General features: G+C 39.0%; 1 long non-coding RNA gene across 1 annotated transcript; it reads right to left on the bottom strand.

Moving 5' to 3' along the window:
- Positions 1–2,432: 2,432 nt before the first annotated feature.
- Positions 2,433–3,551, bottom strand: LOC121373836. The gene is made up of 3 exons (XR_005958142.1): positions 3,330–3,551; positions 2,887–2,939; positions 2,433–2,476 (listed from the first exon to the last, which is right to left on the bottom strand). It is a non-coding gene; the product is annotated as an uncharacterized LOC121373836 (long non-coding RNA).
- Positions 3,552–9,221: the final 5,670 nt, after the last annotated feature.

Genomic DNA, 9,221 nt, shown 5'->3' on the forward strand with positions numbered 1-9,221 from the left:
CAATTTTAAAAATAAATGGTGACATAAAAGTAATGTGCGCGGCCATAGATAAATTGCGACACCTTTTACACTTTTACTTGGGGAATTATTATTATTATTATTATTATTATTATTATTATATATATAATCTATAACCTACCCATGATATCCATGCCATAAACCTATGTGATCATTTACTGTATTAACTCGGTTAATAACGGTATACAAATGGTATGTGTTGCTGTGGATGGGTCATTTGCTTACAAGCCAACAAGACCCGTGTACATGAGCGTAACGTTTTCAAAGATTTGTTTAAAATGCGTGACGTCAAACTAATTTGTGCCAATTAGTTCTCATCGCTGGAAAAATCAAGAGTGACCAAGTGTGGGTGTAGGAACTATTTTTTACGTGCCATATCCAAACAACGTTCAGGCACGCCCAGCCCTGACATCGCCAGTGACTAATTCCGGGACAACGTGTGTGTGTGTGTGTATGTGTGTGTGTGTGTGTGTGTGGTGGGGGAAGGGAGTCAGTTTGAGGTTGGCTGAAATTTGGAAAAATTTAGTGAAGTTGTGAAGTTGAGAATAACCATGTCTGGTCAGGTTTATCGGGTGTGTTTGTTTAATCCAATATCCTGGGAGAAAGAGCTGGACAACAGGGGTTGTCCTTTTTCGGGTATCTTTCCCCCAGGCAGGCAAAGGCACATACATAAATCAATGGGCCTGTTGATATTAATACAAATGGTATAGCCACTAACGCTATATAGAAACACCTAGCGTAAGTAATTGTGGTCTGTGGCCAGATGCTTCGCTACAAAGATGTAGGACTTGCGAAAGAGAATCTCCGTGATCCTGTGGATAGTAGCGTTGTCCATCGCCGCTATTAGTAGGCCCATTCGGGAGATTCACTCGTTGCGATACGTCAACACGATTCCAGTCGTCCTAGACTCCGGTAGAGTAGGGTACATCGCGAATTCGTCGCCTCCGTACGACTCTGAAATATCTCTCCTGGAGTTTCGGCTGTAGCTCTAACGCGTCGTTGGTATGTGCGATGAGGTAATTCGGGAATGGGTGACGCCGCTTGGCTGTCTGCATGGACCAGCTGTGATTGTGGAGGCCTGTCCCGGTCTTGTTCAGCAACCGTGACACTTCCAAGTCCAAATACAGTCCACACCATTCCCAGTCTGGAGCTCCACGCGGTAAGACGTGTTTGTTTCGCTTGTGCACACTGCACGTGCTTTCGTGTGCTCGACTTGGGGGTCCTTCGTTTCGTTGTTTTTGTCAGCGAAATGAAGTTTTCTACAGGGATGTATGCGGTCATTGGAACTGATTGAATGCTGGAACGCTTCTCGTTTCGACAGCCTGCACCACCAGGTTGGATTCTTTTTTAGCGAGATTCTTTGCCTCCACGTCATTTCTCCGTCTGACTGTCTGACTGTCGACTTGTTTTTTTTTCGTGACTCGTATGACGGCCATTCTGCAGAACGCCACGGTTGTTCGCGTTTAGTCTCTACATGTCCGAGCCTGTCCTAGCAGCACTGGAAGATTGACCGCCCCACTCTAAGGAGAAATTGGAAGTGGGGTCGGCCCCTACTACTCTTTTTTTCTAGACTTTACCTTGCCTTATAGTGATACCATCTCGTATCCTTCGGAGTTGGGCCCGTCCGCACCACTACACCAACCCATGACGACTATACTATACACTTGTCTGCTACTCCCTCTCGTTCAGACGGATCCGGCTTCTCAATATCTGTATTTCAGCACAGCACTACACCTTCAACGTCTATCGACTGTCAATCTAGGGGTTTTCTTGACGGGATGCAACCCATCTCGTCCCTTTAAGCTGTGCACCCAAACGGCCTTAACGAGACCACTAGCGTGGACATATCGATCGGACTTTAAACTTTTAGATCTGCGTTCAAAATTTTATGTCGAAATTACTTCTTTTTTGTTTTAATATTAGTAAATAGTCCGATCCTCTCTTCTTTCTCTTATTTACTTTTGGACTGTCCTAAAATGCTCCAAATTATATAAATCTTCGGCCGAGCAGTTAATTCTTTCTCTTTTTTATTGGCTTGTAACCTTCTTTTTTTTTTTTTTTTTATTCTATTAACTTTTTTACTAATTGCTATTTTCAAAATTCTGCCCATTTTCAAGCCCCCCCCCCCTCCATCCCGAGTCAGGCCACCGATCTTATCGGAGGTCGGACTCGGGATGGGCGTGTTCGAAACTCTGGTGGTATATGGGCACGTTAAACTAGTTATCATCATCATCAGTCCAAACTTCCGAAATCCAAATCCGATAATTCCCGACCACCGATGACCTCTGGCATAAGCCGATTAATTGCGGCGAAAACCGACCACCTCCAACTCCCTGCGATATTGACGACCATCCCCCTCTCCTTAAACGTCGGCTCCATTGTTACTATCACTAATCGTCAACAAAAGACGAAAGCAATTCCATAGGGTTCTTTATTGAGGGTAGTCTGTCACAAAACCCTGTAAAACAATAGCAATAATCTTAAAATATATAAAACACGATGATACATACATCCGCATAAAAAGATACTAAAGTTATACAAATATACTCTCACGTTATACAAATATATGTATACTCTCTGCAGTATGTTTATAAACAAAATAGAATACTCTTGATTAAAAACACAATTAGATATACTAATTGAATAAGCGCTACTTCAAGCATATAATTAAATATTTATTAATTTAACGTTATTAAATAACCCATATGGTAACATATTCTCAATGTAGAAAAGTAAACATTAATAAATAATCTAAACTAACTTATATTCACAATATAATGAAAAATAGACATTTGCACAGTACACAATTAGCACGAGCAGTGAATATACTGCACGGGCCGTGACCTGAAGAAACAAACAATAGTCTACCTTTCGATGTTGTCGTAAGGGCGACACAGAGATTGAAGGTCTTGATCAGTTAACTATAAAACAAATACAGTAATAATAAAACATGGATCACAACTGTTACATAGCATACATAATATATACAAATACAGGCATTTTCGATTTCGTATTGACATGCTAAATGAATACTATTAATTATTAATCATTCAGCTACAACAAGGTTTATTATAATTATACTTTAATTATTACACCTATATACATCTTTAGATATAACTGCATATATAATCCAACTATTAAATAAGCCAGCATTACTTCTTAACTAAATAACGTTTATGTCTAATTCTTCACACAGATTTATATTTAATACTAACTATAATTTACAAAACTGCAATTACTTCTTAATGATATTTGAAGTTATGCATATTAGTATAAAGAACTGCAAATAAGAAAGTGTAAATAAAACTAACCTCAGGATTTCAAAGATGGCGAACTTTTTAGAGTAGGAAAAACATGTCTTCTTGCCAGGTGAGATTTTGAAAAGAGTAATTGGTCACCAGTTGGCTTAGCCAAATTAGCCAATCGCAGAGCCGTGGTCGGTGTCACAGGCCACTGGTCAAAAGCCAAATACCATCCCAAGCTGCAGTTACTGATCCAAAAAATGAACCCACTAATTAAAACTCAGTGCAGGTGTGCTTGTGTACTGTGCAGTGCAATAGCTTAAAATCACTAAAATACCATCTGGTTACATATGTCGCTGTTCATGCACGATCGAATTTATTGTTATATTGTAACCAGTCATTCATGCAATAACTCAGCTTTTCTATGCACCATCCCACAGGCAGAGTAGTACATAACAAAGGCTTTGATATACCAGTCGTGGTGCACTGGCTGGAACGGGAAATAGCCCAATGGGCCCACTGACGGGGGTCGATCCCACACCCTCCCGCTCCGAGAAGAAGTAGGAGTATGAGTAGCAGTAGTAATAGTGGTGGTAGTAGTAGGAAAAGGAGTAGTAGTGGTAGTAGTAGTAGTAGTAGTAGTAGTAGTGGTGGTGGTGGTGGTGGTGGTAGTAGTAGTAGTCGGAGTAGGAGTGGTGTGCTGGTGGTGGTAGTGGTAGTAGTAGTAGTAGTAGTTGTAGTAGTAGTAGTAGTAGCCATAGTAATATTATAGTAGTAGTAGTAGTAGTAGTAGTAGTAGTAGTAGTAGTAGTAGTAGTAGTAGTAGTAGTCCTCGTCGTAGTAGTAGCCATAGTAGTATTATAGTAGTAGTAGTAGTAGTAGTAGTAGTAGTAGTAGTAGTAGTAGTAGTAGTAGTAGTAGTAATAGTAGTAGTAGTATCATATGTATACTAAAAGGCTAAAGTTATTGTGAAATGGATTATTTGGAGTAATACATTAGTGAATGGATTTATGGACCTAAACCAGAGAAAATGTGTCTGAAACAGCTCTAGGTGGGAGCCGGTACAGGGATACGAACCCAATACCTACCAGCCTTATGTCCGATGATGTGTGTTTGTGTGTGTGTGTGTGTGTGTGTGGGGGGGGGGGGGGAGGAGGGGTAACTCAATCGGTTGAGTGCTTGCTCGAGGTGCTGGCGTTGCAGAATCGAACCAACTCGGTGGATCCATTCAACTGATGAGGTGGTTGTTTTTTGGGGGTTTTGTTGGGTTTTTTTGTGGGGTTTTTTTTTTTGGGGGGGGGGGGGATAACAGCCAGGTCAGCTAGTCTGTCTCTAGTCATGGTAATACGAGGCTATGTGTGTATTCGTCTAAGGCAGGAGAACGATCTCTCTGCCTCTGTACTGCCTATGGGTAAGACAGCAAGGATCTTTAGAAGCTCTCTGATGTTGGGAAAGAACATGTTGTCTGCGTGTTCGGAAAGCAGAGTGGGCACGGGAATATGTTTGAAATGTAATTACAATCGTTAAAAAGTTTCTGTTAGTCGATAACATCTTAAAAAGTGCAGACAACTCAGGAATGTCCCTTTAATAATAACCTAATGCCCTTACCAGTACATGACATGTTCACTGACGTCCATTGTCCAGTCGATTCACACGTGGATGACGTCATGGTTCCGTTAGACATGACGTAACCAACGTCACAAATGTAATTGGCTACTGAATTAAACTTTGTCCCATTCTTAGACTTGATGGCATTTGGAACAACGAGAGGCTCCCCGCAATTAATGCCTGAAATGTTAATATTTATGTTAAAAATAGAATTTGGCAATCAGTTGTGTTGATGGTTAATTAATGAAAATGTTATACATATAACCAGCACTGGTATAACGTTTCTCTTAAAAACGTCCAAGTATATTTCCATTACTATTAGGGGTGTCTCGATACTTCTAATTCACAATACCAGTGGCGGATATAGAAAATAATAAGGGGGTGGCTCGATTGGGATGGAGTGAACCGGAGGAGGCTGAGCCATGGTGGAGTTTCTTGGGACAAAGCCCCCTGCAGTTTTGGCATCCTGGACATTTTAACGCCTTATTTCACTGATTTCCGAGGATTTAATTTCTAATTAAAGTCGGACGCCCTACTTTTAGCCCGCGAAAATTAATTCTAATTTTGGTTAATTTACAAAACTGTAACACTCTTAGATCACGTTTTTATAAAAATAGAGTGAAAAAGCATGTTTTATATCGATAAATACCATGGGAATCCCCGTGACCCAATTACTGGAAATAATTTTGAAAGTTAGTATTATGATGTCACCGGTATATGTCGCTCGAAGCCTATGTCACGACACATTTCCCAGAGTGCACACAGACTTGGGGTGCATTTCTTTCACCTCTCCTGTGCATGTTCCAATTGTTCTGACCTGAACAGCGAAAGGAATGAGTTTGGGTGCTTCTGTTGAGACAGTGGCTGCTGCAGCAATCATGTTACTTGAATCAGAATAAGACGACAATGATACTCCGTCACTGGCCATGTTGACTATACTACAGAGTTTGAAATGATACATTTTATATATAAACCGCAATTAACCTACATTTGCTATTCGGCACCGGGTACTATTGGTTTTAAGGGTTTGTAACGTTTTGTATTGAGATACTTACTTGTCTGAACTTTATTGTTAATGAAAATGTTCAAGAACAGTGAAGAAAAACCTCGGAAATGAATGACAAGGAAACGCCAACAAATCGGATGTTGATTGCGCGAACCGTGCACGAGAAAACAAACCGAACCAAATTGATAACGGCCACGTGGTATACCAACGTATGTGACGTTGAAACGTGAAGATCCCCTCTAAAAATAGATTAGACCATGTCTGCTCAACGGTTTTTGTTTTCTCAAACGCGCGTGCGTTTTTAAGAAATACGAAAAATGCATTTTGTGGTATTACAAACACCAGGATTACCAGGGTTACCAAAAAACACTTCAGGTGAATGCAAACATATATTCTAAATAATAAAATGTAACTAAAGTGCAATTTTATTTGTGAGAAAATGGATTTAGTAGCGAAAAACAAAGGCATAATGGTCAACAACTAGGGCGTGTCCCTTTAATAATTTCATAAAGTTGATAACTTTTTGCCGTTTTTCTGATTGACACCAAAATATATAGAAAACAATTTAATTGTGTCCGTATCGATGCAAGTCATACTCCATTCATTTGTACACCTGACTGACGACAGGCATATCATTTTCGCTAACGGAATGGCTTTTTTTCATCTTCCTGAACAAAACTTTGCAGTAACAGTATACCCGGTATATTAATTTTATCATCTGATCATAGGAGTGACGAATTGCGGCAGAAGACAGAGTTGAATGGACATCAATACGAAGCCAACACTTTTGATGACATGCACTTACAAATGACCAACTAATCAATTTATATTATATTGTTCATGAAAGACGACGAAAAAAGCACAGCATATATTGCAATAATGATGATTTTATTTTCAACCACAACACAATTAATCCCCCTTTACACAAGGCCACAACCGAGAAAGGTCATACCATTCAAATCATTAACAGTGGAATTAGTGCCTGTTTTTAAATGGTATAAATGTAATTAATTGCAAGGTTAACGCGATTTATCTGGCAACAGTGGTAATAAAAGAAGAATCCCGGTGAACAAGAAGTGCAGGTATTTAAATAATTAGTCAAGCAATAAGGACCCGGGTTGCATGCGGCGTGGATGCAAAGCCACAAACCTGTCACAAATCTGCTTTGTGCTCACTGCACTAGAAAATCCATGCATTGCGATAAAAGCAAGGTCAGCTAGTCTGTCTGTAGTCATGGTAGTACGAAGCCATGTGTGTATTCGTCTAAGGCAGGAGAACGATCTCTCTGCCTCTTTACTGCCTATGGGTAAGACAGCAAGGATCTTTAGAAGCTCTCTGATGTTTGGAAAGAACATGTTGTCTGTGTGTTCGGAAAGCAGAGTGGGCACGGAAATATATTTGATATGTAATTACAATCGTTAAAAAGATTCAGTTAGTCGATAACATCTTAAAAAGTGCAGCTAACTCAGGAATGTCCCTTTAATAATAACCAAATACACTTACCAGTACATGACATGTTCACTGACACACATTGTCCAGTCGATTCACACGTGGATGACGTCATGGTTCCGTCAGACATGACGTAACCAACGTCACAACTGTAATTGGCTACTGAATTAAACTTTGTCCCATTCTTAGACTTGAAGGCATTTGGAACAACGGGAGGCTCCTCGCAATTAATGTCTGAAATGTTAATATTTATGTTAAAAATAGAATTTAGCATTGGCAAATATATTATGACATTCAGTTGTATTGATGGTTAATTAATGAAAATGTTATACATATAACCAGCACTGGTATTACGTTTATCTGAAACGTCCAAGTATAGGGGTGTCTCGATAGTTCTAATTCACAATACCAGTGGCGGATCTAGAACATAATAAGGGGGTGGCTCGATTGGGATGGAGTGAAGCGGTGGAGGCTGAGCCATGGTGGAGTTTTTGGGGGCAAAGGCACCTGGAGTTTTGGCAATCTGGACTGTTGAAGTTCTGCGATAAATACAAGGAAAACACAAATGAATGTTACTTATGTAAATACTGTACAGAAGGTAAATGACCATGCAGAATATGAATTAATGGATTTGTTTTCTACGGGATTTTGTTAAGAAACACATATATGGATAGGCCAGCTATGTAGAGATAATGCTAATGTGTAGATGGCAGACGACAGATTACCTATTAACTCATCTTATTGTACATGCAAACATAAATAAATAAACTGTATTGGTACAGTTGAACTTGTAGCACTGTGACAATATTACTTTCTGGTCTGTCCCATGTCCTAACGTGAGTACTTATTTGATTCTTTGTCAAATTAACAACAACTAGTGCAACAAAACTGGGTTAATATTAGAACCAAAATATGCTTAGCTATCTAGATCATTTAATAATTTGTATTAATCAGAAGAATAATAGAATATATGTTTAACGACACCCCAGCACGGAAAATACATCGGCTATTCGTTGACAAACTATCATAAATCCAAAATATTAAGTGATGATCAATATATTAATCAGAAGTAATTATCTGAAGAAAGGCTGTTACTTTGAACTAACTCTGTACTGGGAAAATAGTTTTACAATTGTCGACAATAACATATCGATGATAAAAACAAGTCCGAAAGCAGCTACTCCGTCCTTTAGCTTTTCTTGTTTGGGGATATCCTCTCATTAGTCTAGCCGTAGCAAAAGAGTTTGTTCATTTCTGGATGAACGTTAAAATGACGTCAGTCAGTGAACATTCATATCTGATGACGCCGCTATATTATTGAACGTTATTGTTTTATAGCCAAAACAATAATTCAAAATGAAATATGAACTTTCAACGATATTATTAGTAAGTATTTTAAAATTTAATAAAGAGTGTCTGTTATTTCTTTTACGTTCATCAGGGTGTGAATAAAACAATAAAAATCGTCTGCAAAGTTATTCGTGAACAGATTGTTGATGGTGTATTCTAAATGGTTAAATACACTCTGTCCAAAAAGAAATGCATAGGTGATAAAAAAAAATATAAAAAAGAGTTTGATTTAAAAAAAAATAAAAAAAATGTTTATACAATGTTGCTGAATGATCATGTTTGTTAATGTTCCTGGAATGGGACAGCATGCCCAAATGCACCCTAAAACAAATTTTACGTACGTTGTGCCATGTTGTGTGACAATTGCAGGACAATCGGCGTGAAATGGTCAGATTTTGGCGAAGATTGGGGTAGTTGGGTATTTAAAGCTGCAATGCTCGCATTGATGCTTCATTTCCATTTCGACGTAGTCGAGTTACAAGATGTCAAGACTAAGCCTGCCGAATCGAAACATTGCAATAGGCCGTCAACAGTTAGATGAATCACCG

Source organism: Gigantopelta aegis, chromosome 5, assembly GCF_016097555.1.
Source record: "Gigantopelta aegis isolate Gae_Host chromosome 5, Gae_host_genome, whole genome shotgun sequence".
Lineage (NCBI taxonomy): Eukaryota > Metazoa > Mollusca > Gastropoda > Neomphalida > Peltospiridae > Gigantopelta > Gigantopelta aegis.